Here is a 22,573-nt window from a genome sequence, read left to right on the forward strand (position 1 = left end):
TGCCATGGTAATAAAATTAGTTTGACATGGTCCAAAATATGAATTTGCTATGGTGCCAAATAGAAAGTTTTCATGGTAGATAATGTAACATGGATTTTCTGGTAAATTTGCCATGCTCCAAAAATGATATTTCCATGATCCATAAAGTAAATTTGCTATGGTTTGTATAATAAATTTGGTATGTTCCATACAGTAAATTTTCCATGGTTTAAAAATCATGGCAAAATAACTTTGTAGATCATAGCAAATGTGGGTAAAAAAGTTTAGGAATTTGCAAGGGCACATGGTAATATTTAAGAAAAAAATGTTCTCTAGAAAAACACATGGCAATTTTTTGGGTAATATGTAATCGGCACATGGAAAATATAAGGATTGTTTTCATTTAAAAAGATGCCAAGTTTAAAATTTTGCCATCGACAGATTGCAAGTTTTAATTTTGTTCTCTAAGAGACATGGCACGTCTTTAAAATTTGTAAATGGCCACATGACAAGTTTAGGAGATTTGCTATATAAAAATAAATATAATATTGATTGCCCATGGGAAATGTTGAAAACTAAATGTAGATGAGACATGGCAAAAATACCCATTTACCTAAAAACATTTCGAATTCTCAATGGGACACAGATGTTATCATGCCATCACAAAAAGAAGGGAAGGAATAAATGGAGGTTGTCGGAATCGGGGCTCCGGGGACCCAAAGGTTCGAACTCTGGAGTGCACTCGTTCCTACTGCTCTACTCATTCCTACAGCAAACCACGGCGAGAGCGAGCTAGCAGGAGCGGGCCAGTGACACAGTCGTTACCTAGGTTCGGGCCACCTTGCGGTGTAAAACCCTACTCCTGCTTGGTTTGGATTGCTCTGGTTTGAGAGGGAGCGAGAGTACAAGGGTGAAGGATCAAGTGGTCGCCCTATCTACGGCGTCACCTTGCCCTCCTTTTATACCTGCCTTGGTCCTCTTCCCCTGAAAACATTGGCGGGAAGGATTGCCACACAACAACAATTTTGAAGGGGGACATGGGCGCAGTCTATCCTGACAAAAGGTGGTCTTCCCCTGCAAAGCCACCGCGCATGACGTGCCTGTGGGATCGGTGATGACCTCCGCCCTGCGCGCCCGTCATCTTAGTCTTCTTGCACCGATCAAGCAACCTTTGGGGGTTGCTTTGGGAACCGACGAGCTGGCCTTACTCCCTTAGCACAAAAGAGGAAAGCCTCCTCATCAGCGCCTGCTAGCATGGCCTCTGGCATCGTTCGTCGCCGTGCGCGTCACCCACATGAAGACTCAGGGCCGTGCGACCGGGCTGGACAGCACCTGACTTGCTTGCCTCCGAGAGGGGGCCTCGCGAGGCTCTTGGTGGAGCTGCCTAGCCTGCTCGGTCATGCCTGCTGACGGGGGAGGCCTCGTGAGGCAAGGGCCTCGCGAGGAGTCCTGCTCGCGATGCTTGCTGGTGGGGGAGGGCCTCATGAGGCAAGGGCCACCCGCTGGGCCCTCGACACGCACCGCGTCCTAGGCCAAAGGCAGACGGGTCTGGGTACCCCCGGTCCTACGGGCCCAACAGAGGTATATTTAGTTGGCATAGAAAAAATGAAATTAAATTGCCAAAGTCATTATAATAGAATCTTGATTACCATGGCAATTGTAGGTAAAAATGTAGATGAGGCATGGCAAATGCAGTTTCGTTTTGGACATGGAAACTTTTAAAAATTGCCATGTGTCAGCAAAGCAAATTATGATGTGTTATAAAAAACGTAGAAGTGACATGGAAAAATGCCATGCTACATATGATGAAAATGAACAAAAGGCAAATGTAGGAAGTTTGTTATCTAACAAACATGGTGACTTTTTGGAAATTTGTAATGAGAAGATTGCAATATTATGATTTTTCTTATTTGCAAAGATGACAGATGTAGGAATTTGCCATGAGCACATAGGAAAATGTAGGCATTTTTCATAGGCATCAGGAGATCTCAGTAAATTTGTGGTATACAAGAAAAGATGGCAAATCTAGTTAATTTTTTATTTTGAAAAGGATAAAAAATAGCGTGGTACACAAGTAAGAATTTCCATGTTTTGGTAATTAAACTTGCCACGGTGTATATGATGTATTTGCTATAGACAAGAATTATAATTAGGAATGGTACATGAAGTTAAATCATGAATCACATAATATTTTCATGTGTCATGGAACCAAGTGTCTTCACATGGCATATTCTCTTAATTTGCCATGGATAAGTACTAGCAATTTCAGAATTTTGCATGTGTTGTAGAGAAACAACACTTGCCTCTAATTAGCCAGTTGGTGAGGCAATAGCTTACCATGGGAAAACAAACAAAAAATCCATGCGATGTATAATATTTTCCATTTCATGAGTGATAAAATTGAGTTTGCCATGAACTATAATTTTTAAATTTCACATACAAGTTTGGTCAATTAGCATCACATCAAAACTATGAGAACGTTCTCTACGAAGTTAATTAGTAGAAAAAGTCATGGATATGCAGCGGTGTCCATACAAAAACTCTATGGTTGATACTTGATACTCAAATGCGTCAGCCGACATGCAGCAGACAGCTCCCTGGAGGAAATTCGCGCAGTGATGTGCAGAAATCACCTCATGCCTAGGTCCACGACAGTTAAAGCATGTTTTGTCCACGACAGCTAGTAAAAAAAGGCATACAATACTTCCTCCAATCATAAATATAAGATGTTTTGAATATTTTAATATAAACTACATATGAACTTAAATGCGTGAATAAACACATTAAAATGTACCTATATACATCCGATTTAGAAAAAGATAGAACATCTTATATTTGTGAACAGAGGGAGTAGTTTGCAATGAATTCAGAGAAAAGGAAATATAGTTGATGTACACTTGCAGAAACAAAGTAATAGAAAATTGGTAATTGGTATGATCAAACTTCCTGCCACCTAGTGTCACCTAGAAATTTCCAAAGAAAAAAAATGAAGATGTACGTGGTAGAACCAACATTGTTCACTTTTTGTTTATTTTTGTAGACCATACATCTCTCGCCTCTTTGTTTTCAGCCTGACGCCCTGACACATGCAACACCATCATTTTGGGCAATGGTGCTAAAACACCATTTTGGGATTCCCCGTGGCTTCTTGGGCGGAAACCAAAGGACATTGCCCCTTTGATTTACAAGGCCTCCACGCGCAAGAATTGGAAGGTGCGTGAGGCCCTCCATGGAAATGCTTGGATTCTTAAGATCGGTCGCAACACCGTCGTCACCGGTGCCCACATCCTCCAATTCTTCACGTTATGGATGCTTGTGCATGACCTACACTTGGATCAACAAGCTGACGATGACATTATTTGGAAACACACCAACGATGGGTCCTACTCGGCGGCCACCGCATACAAGGCTCAGTTCCTTGGACTTGATTGCACATAGGGTGAGAGAAATCTACCAATTCGAGATACAATACAAACCTACCAAAAAAACTATTTAATTACTAGCCTCCCCTTTTGGGTGGCTTCCACTGCTTGTGCGAGTGAGCAATTATATTGCGGATATCCTAGGGTTCCAAGATCTCGAGCAGAGAAAAGTCCAGGGGGAACATGTGCACCATGAATAGGATCTCCCTAGGTTCAAGGAATGAAAGAAGTGAGTCTATCACCCATGGATTTTATGATCCTAAAGGCTTGGGCCCCTCCTAAGATCAAGTTCTTTGCTTGGTTGGCTATCCAAGACTGGATTTGGACAGCCGACAGATTGGAGCGGCGCGGTTGGCAAAATTGTGGACTTTGCCCCGCTTTGCAAACGTGTTGGCGAGACGGGTGCACACCTCTTCTACAAATGCCGCTACACCATAAGGCTATGGAACTCGGTCATCCTTGAATTTGGTCTAGCGCACATGGACACCTCCTCTTGGCACTTAGATGGATCTGTCTTGGAATGGTGGGAAAAGCGAACCTGCTTGCAAAACCCAAACTGACGAGCCTTGGCCTCACTTACAATGCTTGTCTCCTGGACAATCTGGAACGATCGCAATGCTCGGGGTCTTCCGATGCAAGAGCACGCCACCTCCGGTCCTTCTCTGTGCTATCATCAACGATGTCAAGCTTTGGTTTCTCACGGGCGCTGAAAAACTGGGGTGTATTCTTGTGCGTGAGTAAGTTGTCATGCCGGGCGTGTGGGTCATTTGTAACTCTCTAAAACTCTTATATCTTATTTAATGAATGAGGCAAATCTTTTGCCTCCGTTTTGAAAAAAACATGGCAGAGAAGGCAGGAGGGTTCTAAAATCCAACAAATGCAACTGCGGACTACTGTTCATTGTGAATCCTTCAAGTCTCGACCATTAGATTTAGGAGACCAATTGCTAGGAGTGATGATCTAGATACAATTCAAAACTCATACACTATATAGTAGTATAGATATAGATACAAACATTGTACATGTCTAAAAAGAACATTTCATATAGTTTTTTAACTCTTCGGTTCTATTTGAACTTTGCAAGAGGATACACCTATTAGAAATATTGGAAATATTCCTTCGAGCCTATCACAATTCACAACTATGGCATCCACTCAATCTTCATAGAAAATTATGTGTTTTTCATGTGGTGCAACTATACAACATCTATTGTCAATTCCTGTGTTTCCAGTTCCTTTACGATTCTAAGCGTCATGACACCCTATTAATGCTATTTTCCTATTCATCTGTTTTTCAAATCAAATCCTACAAACCAAAGAAGCCCTTGTCGCGGAACGGATGATGGTCGATGGATAGAGCATACCGCACCGGAGACATGCAGAACCGTGAAAAAGCAAACAAGCAGGAAAGTTGAGCCATGAATGTGATCGGCACGGTACAAATCAGACATCGGGGCCCGGCCGCCACGGTGCCGCGGCTTGGCGGTTTCTGGAATCTCCGACTCCGCCGCGCGCACGGCCGCTGGGGTCGCGCGTGCCGGCAACACGTGTGATCACCAGGCACCAGCCTACCAGCTGCGTGTGTCATTGCACGTCCGTGTTGGCCACAAGTCTCGGCGGTCTCGCACCGGGGACGCGCGGGAGCGAGCCGGCATGTGCGCGCAAGGATGTACGGAGAAGAGCAGCAACCTGGTCTGACACTCGCTACTGGTGCGTGATGTCTACTACACAACCTTCTTCTTGTAGACGTTGTTGGGCCTCCAAGTGAAGAGGTTTGTAGGACAGTAGAAAATTTCCCCCAAGTGGGTGACCTAAGGTTTATCAATCCGTGGGAGGCGTAGGATGAAGATGGTCTCTCTCAAACAACCCTGCAACCAAATAACAAAGAGTCTCTTGTGTCCCCAACACACCCAATACAATGGTAAATTGTACAGGTGCACTAGTTCGGCGAAGAGATGGTGATACAAGTGCAATATGGATGGTAGATATAGGTTTTTGTAATCTGAAAATATAAAAACAGCAAGGTAGCAAGTGGTAAAAGTGAGCGTAAACGGTATTGCAATGCTAGGAAACAAGGCCTAGGGTTCATACTTTCACTAGTGCAAGTTCTCGCAACAATAATAGCATAATTGGATCATATAACTATCCCTCAACATGCAACAAAGAGTCACTCCAAAGTCACTAATAGCGGAGAATAAATGAAGAGATTATTGTAGGGTACGAAACCACCTCAAAGTTTCCCTTTCTGATCGATCTATTCAAGAGTTCGTAGTAAAATAACACAAAGCTATTCTTTCCGTTCAATCTATCATAGAGTTCGTACTAGAATAACACCTTAAGACACAAATCAACAAAAACCCTAATGTCACCTAGATACTCCAATGTCACCTCAAGTTTATATGATATGCATCACACAATCTCGGATTCATCTATTCACCCAACACAAAGAACTTCAAAGAGTGCCCCAAAGTTTCTACCAGAGAGTCAAGACGAAAACGTGTGCCAACCCCTATGCATAAGTTCACGAGGTCATGGAACTCGCAAGTTGATCACCGAAACATACATCAAGTGGATCACGTGATATCCCATTATCACCACCGATAAGCACATGCAAGACATACATCAAGTGTTCTCAAATCCTTAAAGACTCAATCCGATAAGATAACTTCAAAGGGAAAACTCAGTTCATCACAAGAGAGTAGAGGGGGAGAAACATCATAAGATCCAAATATAATAGCAAAGCTCGCGATACATCAAGATCGTGCCGACTCAAGAACACGAAAGAGAGAGATCAAACACATAGCTACTGGTACATACCCTCAGCCCCGAGGGAGAACTACTCCCTCCTCGTCATGGGGAGCGCCGGGATGATGAAGATGGCCATCGGAGAGGCATTCCCTCCTCCGGCAGGGTGCCGGAATAGGTCTAGATTGGTTTTCGGTGGCTACGGGGGCTCCTGGCGATGGAACTCCCGATCTAGGTTTATTTCTGGAAGTTTTGGGTTATATAAGAGGTGTTGGAGTCAGGAACAAGTCAGGGGGTCCCCGAGGTGGCCACGAGGTAGGGGGCGCGCCCAGGGCGGTAGGGCGTGCCCCCCACCCTCGTGGTGGCCTCGGGACTCTTCTCGCCCATCTCCAGTACTCCGTGGGCTTCTTCTGGTTCAAAAATGATCTCCGTGAAATTTCAGGTCAATTGGACTCCGTTTGGTTTTCCTTTTCTGCGATACTTAAAAACAAGGGAAAACCAGAAACTGGCACTGGGCTCTAGGTTAATAGGTTAGTCCCAAAAATCATATAAAATAGCATATTAATGCATATAAAACATCCAAGGTTGATAATATAATAGCATGGAACAATCAAAAATTATAGATACGTCGGAGACGTATCAAGCATCCCCAAGCTTAATTCCTGCTCGTCCTCGAGTAGGTAAATGATAAAAAAAGAATTTTTGATGTGGAATGCTACCTAAGATGTTCTTCAATGTATTTTTCTCTTATTATGGCATGAATGTTCAGATCCGAAAGATTCAAGATAAAAGTTTATTGTTGACATAAAAATAGTAAGACTCCAAGTATGCTAATCAAGCAATTATGTCTTATCAAAATAACATAGCCAAAGAAAACTTATCCCTACAAAATCATATAGTTTGGCCATGCTTCATTTTCGTCACACAAAATGCTCTCATCATGCACAACCCCGATGATAAGCCAAGCAATTGTTTCATACTTAGCCTTTTCAAACTCTTTCAACTTTTATGCAATATATGAGCGCGAGCCATGGACATAGCACTATGTGTGGAATAGAATATGATGATTGAGGTTGTGTGAGAAGACAAAAAGGGAGAAAGTCTCACATTGACGCGGCTAATCAATGGGCTATGGAGATGCCCATCGATTGATGTCAATGCAAGGAGTAGGGATTGCCATGCAACGGATGCACTAGAGCTATAAATATATGAAAGCTCATCAAAGAAACTAAGTGGGTGTGCATCCAACTTGCTTGCTCACGAAGACCTAGGGCATTTGAGGAAGCCCATCATTGGAATACACAAGCCAAGTTCTATAATGAAAAATTCCCACTAGTATATGAAAGTGACAACATATGAGACTCTCTATCATGAATATCATGGTGCTACCTTGAAGCACAACTGTGGTAAAAGGATAGTAGCATTGCCCCTTCTCTCTTTTTCTCTCATTTTTTGTTTTTTTGTTTTTTGGGCCTTCTCTTTTTTTATGGCCTATTTTTTTATTTTATTTTATTTTCCGTTCGGAGTCTCATCCCTACTTGTGGGGGAATCATAGTCTCCGTCATCCTTTCCTCACACGGGACAATGCTCTAATGATGATCATCACACTTTTATTCACTTACAACTCAAGAATTACAACTCGATACTTAGAACAAAATATGACGCTATGTGAATGCCTCCGGCGGTGTACCGGGATTGCGATGAATCAAGAGTGACATGTATGAAAAATTAAGCATGGTGGCTTTGCCACAAATACGATGTCAACTACATGATCATGCAAATCAATATGACAATGATGCGTGTCATAATAAATGGAACGGTGGAAAGTTACATGGCAATATATCTCGGAATGGCTATGGAAATGCCATAATAGGTAGGTATGGTGGCTGTTTTGAGGAATATATAAGGATGCTTATGTGTGATAGAGCGTATCATATCAGGGGTATGGATGCATCGACGAAGTTTGCACCAACTTTCAAGGTGAGAAAGGGCAATGCACGGTATCGAAGAGGCTAGCAATGATGGAAGGGTGAGAGTGTGTATAATCCATGGACTCAACATTAGTCATAAAGAACTCACATACTTATTGCAAAAACCTACAAGTCATCAAAACCAAGCACTACGCGCATGCTCCCAGGGGATAGATTGGTAGGAAAAGACCATCACTCGTCCCCGACCGCCACTCATAAGGAAAGCAATCAAAGAACACCCCATGTTTCAAATTTGTCACCCAATGTCTACCATACGTGCATGCTATGGGACTTGCCAACTTCAACACAAGTATTCATCAATTTCACAATTACTCAACTAGCACACCTCTAATATTACCACCTTTATATCTCAAAACAACTATCAAGCATCCAACTTCTCTTAGCATTTAAAATTTATAACCAAAGTAAATTACCATGCTGTTCTAAAGGACTCTCAAAATGATATAAGTGAAGCATGAGAGATCAATTATTTCTATAAAATAGAACCACCACCATGCTCTAAAAGATATAAGCGAAGCACTAGAGCAAAAATTATCCAACTCAAAAGATATAAGTGAAGCACATAGAGTATTCTAATAAATTCCAATTCATGTGTGTCTCTCCCAAATGGTGTGTACAACAAGGATGATTGTGTTAAACTAAAAAGCAAAGACTCAAATCATACAAGACGCTCCAAGCAAAACACATATCATGTGGCGAATAAAAATATAGCTCCAAGTAAAGTTACCGATGGACAAAGACGAAAGAGGGGATGCCTTCCGGGGCATCCCCAAGCTTAGGATTTTGGTTGTCCTTGGATTTTACCTTGGGGTGCCTTGGGCATCCCCAAGTTTAGGCTCTTGCCACTCCTTGTTCCATAATCCATCAAATCTTTACCCGAAACTTGAAAACTTCACAACACAAACTTAAAAGAAAAATCTCGTGAGCTCCGTTAGTAAAAGAAAACAAACCACCACTTCAAGGTACTGTAATGAACTCATTCTCTATTTATATTGGTGTTAAACCTACTGTATTCCAACTTTTCTATGGTTCATAAACTCTATTACTAGCCATAGATTCATCGAAATAAGCAAACAACAAACGAAAATGAGAATCTGTCAAAAACAGAACAGTCTGTAGTAATCTGTAGGTTTCGAATACTTCTGGAACCCCAAAAATTCTAAAATAAATTTCTGGACGTGAGGAATTTATCTATTACTCATCTTCAAAAATAATTAACTAAATAGAGCTCTCCAGTAAAAAAATGGCAGAAAATCTCGTGAGCGCTAAAGTTTCTATTTTTTACAGCAAGATCGCAAAGACTTTCCCCAAGTCTTCCCGAAGGTTCTACTTGACACAAACACTAATTAAAAGCATAAAACCACATCTAAACAGAGGCTAGATGAATTATTTATTACTAAACATAATCAAAAATCAAGAAACAAAAATAAAATCGGGTTGCCTCCCAACAAGCGCTATTGTTTAACGCTCCGAGCTAGGCATGATGATTTCAATGATGCTCACATAAAAGATAAGAATTGAAATATAAAGAGATCATCATGAAGAATATGAATAGCACATTTAAGTCTAACCCACTTCCTATGCATAGGGATTTTGTGAGCAAACAACTTGTGGGAACAAGAATCAACTTGCATAGGAAAGCAAAACAAGCATAACTTCAAGATTTTAAGCACATAGAGAGGAAACTTGATATTATTGCAACTCCTACAAGAATATATTCCTCCCTCATAATAATTTTCAGTGGCATCATGAATGAATTCAACAATATAACTATCACATAAAGCATTCTTTTCATGATCTACAAGCATGCAAAGTTGACACTCTTCCAAAATAGTGGGATTAACATTAACTAAAGTCATGACCTCTCCAAACCCACTTCCATAATTATCACAATAAGATTCAACACCCTCAAAAATAGTGGGATCATTACTTCCTAAAGTTGACACTCTTCCAAACTCACTTTCATCAATAAAATCATCATAATAGGAGGCATGCTATCAACAAAGTAAATTTGCTCATCAAAACTTGGGGGACAAAAAATATCATCTTCATCGAACATAGCATCCCCAAGCTTGTGGCTTTGCATATCATTAGCATCATGGATATTCAAAGAATTCATACTAACAACATTTCACTCATGCTCATTATCCAAAGATTTAGTGCCAAACATTTTATAGATTTCTTCTTCTAGCACTTGAGCACAATTTTCCTTTCCATCATTTCCACGAAAGACATTAAAAAGATAAAGCATATGAGGCAACCTTAATTCCATTTTTTGTAGTTTTCTTTTATAAACTAAACTAGTGATAAAACAAGAAACTAAAAGATTCGATTGCAAGATCTAAAGACATACCTTCCAGCGCTAACCTCCCCGGCAACGGCGCCAGAAAAGAGCTTTATGTCTACTACGCAACCTTCTTCTTGTAGACGTTGTTGGGCCTCCAAGCGCAGAGGTTTGTAGGACAGTAGCAAATTTCCCTAAAGTGGATGACCTAAGGTTTATCAATCTGTGGGAGGCATAGGATGAAGATGGTCTCTCTCAAACAACCATGCAACCAAATAACAAAGAGTCTCTTGTGTCCCCAACACACCCAATACAATGGTAAATTGTATAGGTGCACTAGTTTGGCGAAGAGATGGTGATACAAGTGTATGGATGGTAGATATAGGTTTTTGTAATCTGAAAATATAAAAACAGCAAGGTAGCAAGTGGTAAAAGTGAGCGTAAACGGTATTGCAATGCTAGGAAACAAGTCCTAGGGTTCATACTTTCACTAGTGCAAGTTCTCTCAACAATGATAACATAATTGGATCATATAACTATCTCTCAACATGCAACAAAGAGTCACTCCAAAGTCACTAATAGCAGAGAACAAACGAAGAGATTATTGTAGGGTACGAAACCACCTCAAAGTTATCCTTTCTGATCGATCTATTCAAGAGTTGATAGTAAAATAACACAAAGCTATTCTTTCCATTCAATCTATCATAGAGTTCATACTAGAATAACACCTTAAGACACAAATCAACCAAAACCCTAATGTCACCTAGATACTCCAATGTCACCTCAAGTATCCGTGGGTATGATTATACGATATGCATCACACAATCTCAGATTCATCTATTCAACCAACACAAAGAACTTCAAAGAGTGCCCCAAAGTTTCTATCGGAGAGTCAAGAAGAAAATGTGTGCCAACCCCTATGCATAAGTTTACGAGGTCACGAAACTCGCAATTGATCACCAAAACATACATCAAGTGGATCACATGATATCCCATTGTCACCACAGATAAGCACATGCAAGATATACATCAAGTGTTCTCAAATCCTTAAAGACTCAATCCGATAAGATAACTTCAAAGGGAAAACTCAATTCATCACAAGACAGTAGAGGGGGAGAAAAATCATAAGATCCAAATATAATAGCAAAGCTCACGATACATCAAGATCATGCTGACTCAAGAACACGAGAGAGAGAGAGAGAGAGAGAGAGAGAGAGAGAGAGAGAGAGAGAGATCAAACACATAGCTACTGGTACATACCCTCAGCCCCGAGGGAGAAATACTCCCTCCTCGTCATGGAGAGCGCCGGGATGATGAAGATGGCCACCGGAGAGGGATTCCCCCCTCCGGCAGGGTGCCAGAACGGGTATAGATTGGTTTTCGATGCCTACGGGGGCTTCTGGCAGTGTAACTCCCGATCTAGGTTTCTTTCTGGAAGTTTTGGGTTATATAAGAGGTGTTGGAGTCAGGAACAAGTCAGGGGGTCCCCGAGGTGGCCACGAGGTAGGGGGCGTGCCCAGGGGGTAGGGCATGCCCCCCACCCTCGTGGTGGCCTCGGGACTCTTCTGGCCCATCTCCGGTACTCTGTGGGCTTCTTCTGGTCCAAAAATGATCTCCGTGAAATTTTAGGTCAATTGGACTCCGTTTGGTTTTCCTTTTCTGCGATACTTTAAAACAAGAAAAAAAACAGAAACTGGCACTGGGCTCTAGGTTAATAAGTTATTAGTCCCAAAAATCATATAAAATAGCATATTAATGCATATAAAACATCCAATGTTGATAATATAATAGCATGGAACAATCAAAAAATTATAGATACGTTGGAAACGTATCAGTGCACGCACAAGCGTGGGAGCGCGGAGGAGGACCCGGCCAGGGATTCATCGAGTCAGCCTGCTCTAGACTCTGGTTGATGAACGCCATTTCTAAGGCACCTTTCACATCTGATATGCCAGGTGTTACGTGCCCAAAATCTAGCGCCGTCCATGGAGCGAGCCCATATCACCGAATCTAGTCTACCTCTACAGAAAGACCAAGTCAACAACCAGATGCACGCCAATCAAACCCATAATGCTACTACCCTACAAAATACTCTTATGAAATTTTCGATAAGACCTTGGGAATAAGCACAACAGAGAGCAAACCTGGGTTCTTGCACCAGGCTGGTTATGAGATAGATAGTCCAGCCTAGCCCCGCCCCAGCACACGTGTAGCGGGGGCCTAGTAGGTCGGCCCTTCCCATACCTCCGGTTAATGTAGGGTGGTGGGGGTGATCGGGCTAGCTGTTGGGTGTCGTGTTGCTTGCCGCCGTCTCGACGTGGTTCGGCGATCCCCCGCACCGCTCCGTCAGCGCCGGAGATACCACAACCCGTGCATGCCTCCTGCTGCGACAGAGAAGGCCCATCCTCCTCGTGCGCATTCATGGTCGGCCGGCTACCAACAAGGAGCATAGGAGGTAGGAAGTCAAGCTGCAATTTACTCCTTTGTCCGATACGTTCGATGGCCAGCTTCCTTTCCGATTCCAGGCCTCGAGGTACTAGCCAAAAGAGCATTAGTGATGTTGGATTGGACTGATAAATGGCAGAAAATCTGGTAGCTTCAGTCACTCCATTACAGCCAGCCAGGCACCATGCATGCGATGCGATGGCTCCGGCTCGAACCATGCATTAAGCACTGTGCGGCCGCATGGCATGGTAGCTACTTCTCGTGGGATAGAACGCGGCGACATCGTCTGATCTCGGCGGCGCTTTCAGGGACAGTCTCGGGTCGCTAGTATGTTGTGTCGACCGGCAGCGCGAGCCATTCGTGGGACAATGACGCGGCGGGGGACATTCCCGTCCACCGGCTGGGTTTAGGCTCCGTCTGGTCACCATCCTGCCACAGCCGCGCTCGCTGCCGGTGCGGTGTCTGCCTAGGCCAACTGTGAGACATTCAGCACACGCTGCACGCCCCCGCACCCTCTAGACGTTGATGTCTGGCAACTGTTTGGAGCTGCATGTGCACCAAGGGTAGCAGTGCCCGTGCTGATCGTCGATCGCGGGAGACGGGCCCCAGCTTTGGTGTGCCCTTGTACTTTTCTTCAACTGTATCCGGCTCTGCAAGTTCATTGGTTGAGCTAAATGTTGGAGCTGCGAAGCTCCTTCTTCTTCCTCACGTTGCCTCTCACCACCCTCCCAAGACCAAGTATTTGGTGCCACTACCTCACACAGTCGGCTTTTTCTCTTTCTGTTTCTTTTGTCTCAGCTGAAACCATCATATTTACACTGCTTGCAAGCAGTTTTAGCATGCTCCCTCTTACCCCCTCTTTTCACATAAAAGAAAAAAGAGTATGTAGTAGATCTAAGCCGTTGATCAATTAATTAGTGGTCTGATTAACTCTTACCTTCTTACCTCATATGTAAAAAGAGGGGGTAAGAGGGAGCATGTTAAAATTTGCCATTGCTTAAATAGACTCACGCACACGGCCTAGCCTGGCCACTAACACCGACTGGACGAAAAGCTCAAAGCTCGTGAGTGTAATGAGCACTTGGTAGTTCGACTGGTTAAACTCGTAGCTCATTTTTTAATGAACAGAGCCAAACACTGATTTTAGCTCATTAAACTTAATGAGCTTAACGAACAAACTAATAGTACAAAACAACACATATTTCTATTTTATGTAAACACCTTTTTGTGGCACATCAATCCATCTATTCAATATAATCAACCCAAACCAACCCATAGCAAGCAACAAACTAGTGCCCCTCCTCTTATATTCACCATATTCCTTCATAAAAATTACACGCACACTCTTGTCCTATATGCCTTAACACATTGTAGTATGTTAAGGAGCGCTGATGAACACTCACAAGCTTAACGAGCTTTTAATAAATAGAGTCGAGTGCTACCTCTTGAGCACTGCGTTGGTTTTCCCTTGAAGAGGAAAGGGTGATGCAACAAAGTAGCATAAGTATTTCCCTCAGTTTTTGAGAACCAAGGTATCAATCCAGTAGGAGACTAGGCACAAGTCCCTCGTACCTACACAAAAAAATAAGAACCTCGCAACCAACGCGATAAAGGGGTTGTCAATCCCTTCAAGATCACTTACGAGAGTGAGATCTGATAGAGATAATAATAATAAGATAAATATTTTTGGTATTTTTATGATATAGATTGAAAGTAAAGATTGCAAAATAAAATAGATTGGAAACTTATATGATAAAAGATAGACCCGGGGGCCATAGGTTTCACTAGTGGCTTCTCTCAAGATAGCATAAGTATTACGGTGGGTGAACGAATTACTGTCGAGCAATTGATGGAATAGTGAATAATTATGAGAATATCTAGGCATGATCATGTATATAGGCATCACGTCTGCGACAAGTAGACCGAAATGATTCTGCATCTACTACTATTACTCCACACATCAAGCTATCCAGCATGCATCTAGAGTATTAAGTTCATAAGAATAGAGTAACAAATTAGGCAAGATGACATGATGTAGAGGGATAAACTCAAGGAATATGATATAAACCCCATATTTTTATCCTCGATGGCAACAATACAATAGGTGCCTTGCTGCCCCTGCTGTCACTGGGAAAGGACACCGCAAGATTGAACCCAAAGCTAAGCACTTCTCCCATTGCAAGAAAGATCAATCTAGTAGGCCAAACCAAACTAATAATTCGAAGAGACTTGCAAAGATAATCAATCATACATAAAATATTTCAGAGAAGAATCAAATATTGTTCATAGATAAACTTGATCATAAACCCACAATTCATCGGATCTCGACAAACACACTGCAAAAAGAGTTACAACAAATAGATCTCCAAGAAGATCGAGGAGAAAATTGCATTGAGATCCAAAGAGAGAGAAGAAGCCATCTAGCTAATAACTATGGACCCGAAGGTCTGAGGTAAACTACTCACACATCATCGGGGAGGTTATGGTGTTGATGTAGAAGCCCTCTGTGATCGATGCCCCCTCCGGCGAAGCTCCGGAAATGGCCCCAAGATGGGATCTCTTGGGTACATAAGGTTGCGGCAGTGGAAATAGGGTTTCATGGTGCTTCTGGATGTTTCCGGGGTATGCAGACATATGTAGGAGGAAGAAGTTGGTCGATGGAGCCATGAGGGTGGAGGGCGCGCCCAGGGGGTAGGCACGCCCCCTGCCTCGTGGCCTCCTGGTTGGTTTCTTAACATCCACTCCAAGTCCTCTGGATCACATTTGTTCCAAAAATAACTCTTCCGAAGGTTTCATTCCATTTGGATTCCGTTTGGTATTCCTTTTCTGCGAAACACTGAAATAGGCAAAAAAACAACAATTTGCATTGGGCCTTGGGTTAGTAGGTTAGTCCCAAAAATAATATAAAAGTGTATAAATAAGCCCATTAACATCCAAAACAGATAATATAATAGCATGTAACAATCAAAAATTATAGATACGTTGGTGACGTATCAAGCATCCCCAAGCTTAATTCCTACTCGTCCTCGAGTAGGTAAATGATAAAAACAGAATTTTTGATGTGGAATGTTACCTAACATAATTCTCAATGTAATCTTATTTATTGTGGCATGAATGTTCAGATCCGAAAGATTCAAGACAAAAGTTTAATATTGACATAAATAATAATACTTCAAGCATACTAACAAAACAATTATGTCTTCTCAAAATAACATGGCAAAAGAAAGTTGTCCCTACAAAATCATATAGTCTGGCTATGCTCTATCTTCATCACACAAAGTATTTAATCATGCACAACCCCGATGACAATCCAAGCAATTGTTTCATACTTTTGATGTTCTCAAAAATTTTCAATCTTCATGCAATACATGAGCGTGAGCCATGGACATATCACTATATGTGGAATAGAATGGTGGTTGTGGAGAAAAAAAAGGAGAAGATGGTCTCACATCAACTAGGCGCATCAATGGGCTATGGAGATGCCCATCAATAGATATCAATGTGAGTGAGTAGGGATTGCCATGCAATGGATGCACTAGAGCTATAACTGTATGAAATCTCAAAAAGAAACTAAGTGGGTGTGCATCCAACTCGCTTGCTGACGAAGACCTAGGGCATTTTGAGGAAGCCCATCATTGGAATATACAAGCCAAGTTCTATAATGTAAAATTCCCACTAGTATATGAAAGTGACAACATAGGAGACTCTCTATCATGAAGATCATGGTGCTACTTTAAAGCACAAGTGTGGTAAAAGGATAGTAACATTGTCCCTTCTCTCTTTTTCTCTCATTTTTTTCTTTTTTTCTTTGGGCCTTTTTGGCCTCTTTTTTTTTATTTTTCGTCCGGAGTCTCATCCCGACTTGAGGGGGAATCATAGTCTCCATCATCCTTTCCTCACATGGGACAATGCTCTAATAATGATGATCATCACACTTTATTTACTTATAACTCAAAAATTACAACTCAATTCTTAGAACAAAATATGACTCTATGTGAATGCCTCCGACGGTGTACCGGGATGTGCAATGACTCATGAGTGACATGTATGAAAGAATTATGAACGGTGGCTTTGCCACTAATACGATGTCAACTACATGATCATGCAAAGCAATATGACAATGATGAAGCGTGTCATAATAACGGAACGGTGGAAAGTTGCATGGCAATATATCTCGGAATGGCTATGGAAATGCCATAATAGGTAGGTATGGTGGCTATTTTGAGGAAGGTGTATGGTGGGTTTATGGTACCGGCGAAAGTTGCATGGTACTAGAGAGGCTAGCAATGGTGGAAGGGTGAGAGTGTGTATAATCCATGGACTCAACATTAGTCATAAAGAACTCACATACTTATTGCAAAAATTTATTAGTTATCGAAACAAAGTACTACATGCATGCTCCTAGGGGGATAGATTGGTAGGAAAAGACCATCGCTCATTCCCGACCGCCACTCATAAGGAAGACAATCCATAAATAAATCATGCTCCGACTTCATCACATAACGGTTCACCATACGTGCATGCTACGGGAATCACAAACTTCAACACAAGTATTTATAAAATTCACAACTACTCAACTAGCATGAATATAATATCACCATCTTCATATCTCAAAACAATCATCAATTATCAAACTTCTCATAGTATTCAATGCACTTTTTATGATAGTTTTTATTATACCCATCTTGGATGCCAATCATATTAGGACTAATTTTATAACCAAAGCAAATTACCTTGCTGTCTAAAGGACTCTCAAAATAATATAAGTGAAGCATGAGAGATCAATAATTTCTATAAAATAAAACCATCACCGTGCTCTAAAAGATATAAGTGAAGCACTAGAGCAAAATTATCTAGCTCAAAAGATATAAGTGAAGCACATAGAGTATTCTAATAAATTCCAATTCATGTGTGTCTCTCCCAAAATGTGGTAAACTAAAAATCAAAGACTCAAATCATACAAGGCTCTCCAAGCAAAACACATATCATGTGGTGAATAAAAATATAGCCTCAAGTAAAGTTACTGATATAAGAACACGAAAGAGGGGATGCCTTCCGGGGCATCCCCAAGCTTAGGCTTTTGGTTGTCCTTGAATTTTTCCTTGGGGTGCCTTGTGCATCCCCAAGCTTAGGCTCTTGCAACTCCTTGTTGCATAATCCATCAAATCTTTACCCAAACTTGAAAACTTCACAACACAAAACTTAAACAGAAAATCTCACGAGCTCCGTTAGTATAAGAAAACAAACCACCACTTAAGGTACTGTAATGAACTCATTATTTATTTGTTTTGGTGTTAAACCTACTGTATTCCAACTTCTCTATTGTTCATAACCTCCGATACTAGCCATAGATGCATCAAAATAAGCAAACAACACACGAAAAACAGAATCTGTCAAAAACAGAACAGTATGTAGTAATCTGTAGGTTTCGAATACTTCTGTAAACCAAAAAATTCTAAAATAAATTTCTGGACGTGAGGAATTTATCTATTAATCATCTTAAAAAATAATCAACTTAATCTCACTCTCCGGTAAAATATGGCAGCAAATATCGTGAGCGCTAAAGTTTCTGTTTTTTACAGCAAGATTACTAAAACTTCCCCCAAGTCTTCCGAAAGGTTCTACTTGGCACAAACACTAATTGAAAGCATAAAACCACATATAATCAGAGGCTAGAGGAATTTATTTATTACTAAACATAACCAAAAAGCAAGGAACAAAAATAAAATTGGGTTGCCTCCCAACAAGCGCTATCGTTTAACGCCCCTAGCTAGGCATAAAAGCAAAAATAGATCTATGTATTACCATCTTTGGTATGCAATCCATAAGTGGCTCTCATAATAGATTCATGAGGTAATTTAATTTTCTTTCTAGGAAAGTGTTCCATGCCTTTCCTTAACAGAAATTGGAATCTAATATTTCCTTCTTTCATATCAATAATTGCACCAATCGTTCTAAGGAAAGGTCTACCAAGAATAATGGGACATGTAGGATTGCAATCAATATCAAGAACAATGAAATCCATGGGCACATAATTCCTATTTGCAACAATAAGAACATCATTAATTCTTCCCATAGGTTTCTTAATAGTGGAATCCACAGGATGCAAATTTAAAGAACAATCATCGAATTCACGGAAATCTAACACATCACACAAAGTTTTTGGAATGGTGGAAACACTAGCACCGAAATCACATAAAGCATAGCATTCATGATCTTTAATTTTAATTTTAATAGTTGGTTCCCACTCATCATAAAGTTTTCTAGGGATAGAAACTTCCAATTCAAGCTTTTCTTCATTAGATTGCATTAAAGCATCAACGATATGTTTAGTAAAAGCTTTATTTTGATTATAAGCATGCGGAGAATTTAGCACAGATTGCAACAAGGAAATACAATCTATCAAAGAAAAATTCCTTGAAATCCAAAATAGTGGGTTTATTGCTACGTAAAGTTTTGACCTCATCAATCCCTCTTTTATCAATTTTTGCATCAAGATCTAAAAACTTCGAATCATTGGGACGCCTATTAACTAAAGTCGATTCATCTGCAGTCCCATCATTATCAAGATTCATATTGCAAAAACAAGGATTTAATAGGAGACACATCAATCACTTTTAGATCTTCATCCTTATTATCATCAAATTCTTTCGCTTTGGCGGCCATCTTATTAACTAAGGTGGCCTGCTTGTCCGAAATTTGGGCTATTAAATTTTCAAGATGAGCGAACTGAGATTTCAGACCATAAAACTCTTTAGCCATATCATCGAGCTCTTTATTCATGTACCCCATAAAACCTTTTTGCTCTTTAAGCTCGTTTCTGAAGAAATTATTATGCTCAAAATTCAAGGACATAAAACTTCTAACATTGTTTTCAATTTCTTCCAACCTTCTAAGATGAGGATCAAAACCTTTAGGTAAATTCATCGAGGCAAACAATCCAACACATAAGCACACAAGAAGCAAGCGAAAAGAGACGAACTAGAAAAGAGAAGGGGAATGGAAAATAAGAAGGCGAATAAAACAACAAGGGTGAAGTGGGGGAGAGGAAAACGAGAGGCAAATGGCAAATAATGTAATGCGAGGGATAAGAGTTTGTGATGGGTACTTGGTATGTCTTGACTTGTGGTAGATCTCCCCGGCAACGGCGCCAGAAATCCTTCTTGCTACCTCTTGAGCACTGCGTTGGTTTCCCTTGAAGAGGAAAGGGTGATGCAACAAAGTAGCGTAAGTATTTCCCTTAGTTTTTGAGAACCAAGGTATCAATCCAGTAGGAGACTATGCACAAGTCCCTTGTACCTACACCAAAAAATAAGAACCTCGCGACCAATGCGATAAAGGGGTTGTCAATCCCTTCACGGTCACTTATGAGAGTGAGATCTGATAGAGATAACAATAATAAGATAAATATTTTTGGTATTTTTATGACATAGATTGAAAGTAAAGATTGCAAAATAAAATAGATTGGAAACTTATATGATAAAAGATAGACCCGGGGGCCATAGGTTTCACTAGTGGCTTCTCTCAAGATAGCATAAGTATTACGGTGGGAGAATGAATTACTATCGAGCAATTGATAGAATAGTGAATAATTATGAGAATATCTAGGCATGATCATGTATATAGGCATCACGTCCGCGACAAGTAGACCGAAACGATTCTGCATCTCCAAAATCTGATTTACTCTCTCGATCTGTCCATCTGTTTGTGGATGAAAAGCTGCACTGAATTCTAGCCTGGTTCCCAAAGTTTCGTGCAACTGCTTCCAGAACTTTGAGGTAAACTGGGTTCCTCTATCTGATACGATACTCCTTGGAACTCCATGCAGACATACGATCCTGGTCATGTATATCTTTGCCAACTTAGCACTGGTATAAGTGGTCTTTACTGGGATGAAATGAGCTACTTTCGTCAATCGATCAACTACAACCCAAATCGAGTAATAGCCTAAACGAGTCCTGGGTAATCCCGTGATAAAATCCATGCCTAGCTTATCCCACTTCCATTCGGGTATCGGCAATGGTTGTAACAATCCAGCTAGCTTCTGATGCTCTGCCTTTACTCTCTGACATACATCACAAACTGCTACATACTCCGCAATATCCTTCTTCATTCCGGTCCACCAGAAAATATCCTTCAAATCCAAATACATCTTGGTATTACCTGGGTGAATCGAATATGGTGAATCATGTGCCTCTTGCAAAATCGACTTCCTGATCTCGGGGTCATTGGGCACGTAAACACGGTCTTCAAACCATAGGGTGTCGTGCTCATCCTCACGAAATCCTTTAGCCTTTCCTTTGCTTAGTTTCTCCTTTATAGCGGCAATCTCTTTGTCAGCTTTCTAAGCTTCTCTGATTCTATCCATCAAAGTTGACTGAATCTCCAATGCTGCTACATAGCCTCTCGGAACTATTTCCAAACATAGTTCACGAAGATTTTCGGCTAACTCCCTTGGTATTTCTCCCATCATTAACGTATTGACATGGCTCTTGCGGCTTAATGCGTCTGCTGGATGTATCAAGCCTACTAAGGAATTACTCACTCCCGGTGGGGAGCATCATGGAATTGGTGACGGAGAAGGGTTGGTGATGATGAAGAACGAAGGCCCCCCTCTCCGGAGCGCAAACGGACTCCAGATCTTCCCTCCCGAGGAAGAACAGGGCTTGGTGGCAGCTTCGTCTCGTGGATTGCGATAATTCTTTCACCCTGATTTTTTCTCCGAAAATAGGATTTTATAGCGTTGGTTTCAGGGTCAGCGGGGCCACCAGGTGGGGACAACCCACCTGGGCGCGCAAGGAGAGGGGGCTGTGCCCTGGTGGTTTGTGCCCACCCAGGTGCCCCTCTCTGGCAGGTCTTGGCTCCAGAAATTCTTATTATTGATATAAAAAATCCTCGCAAAGTTTCGTTCCTTTCCGAGAACTTTTATTTCTGCACAAAAACAACACCATGGTAGTTCTGCTAAAAATAACGACAGTCCGGGGTTAGTTTCATTCAAATCATGCAAATTAGAGTCCAAAGCGTTAGGAAAAGTAGATACGTTGGAGACATATCTGATACCGGGGCACCTCCCCCCAAGCTTGGCAGTTGCCAAGGGGAGTGCCCATACCCATGTGTTTAGATCTCTTTCTTTGGAGGTGGTGATATGATACTTTTGGCGATGATGCCTCTTAGGATACGATTCTCTTCCTCAAGCTTATTAATTTGCTGCTTAAGATCCATTACTTCCTTGCTAAGTTTACCCGTGACAGCTAGAGCTCCATCCACCCATGGATGTTTCCTTGCCGCGGGAGAAAAAGCAACACTCTTTTTCATATTTTCATAAGAGAGAAATCTAGCATTGGGAGGAATAACCAAATTTGGTATTACGGACCTCTAAAGTTCCTCCAGCATGAATCTGGTTTGAAGACGAGAGGTAACTTCTTGATCCTCCTCCATGGCATCCACTCTTTTCATGTCAGCCCTATCTCTTCCACCATTGCTGGCCCAAAGTGGTTAGCATTGATGTATGCTCTTGGGCCTGGTGCCGGGTGAGATACCCGACTCTCCCCGACCGACTCTTGCAAAGACATCTTGCTCCAAATCTGCTGCAGAAACAGCTCAAAATGAAAACATAGGATATTTTCATGGTACGGTGGTCAAAACCTCCAGGAGATTATATAACGAATTTTTACCGACCAAAAGAGGTATCGTGTAATAAAACAGAGT

The sequence above is a fragment of the Triticum dicoccoides genome, chromosome 3A, assembly GCF_002162155.2.
Source record: "Triticum dicoccoides isolate Atlit2015 ecotype Zavitan chromosome 3A, WEW_v2.0, whole genome shotgun sequence".
NCBI lineage: Eukaryota > Viridiplantae > Streptophyta > Magnoliopsida > Poales > Poaceae > Triticum > Triticum dicoccoides.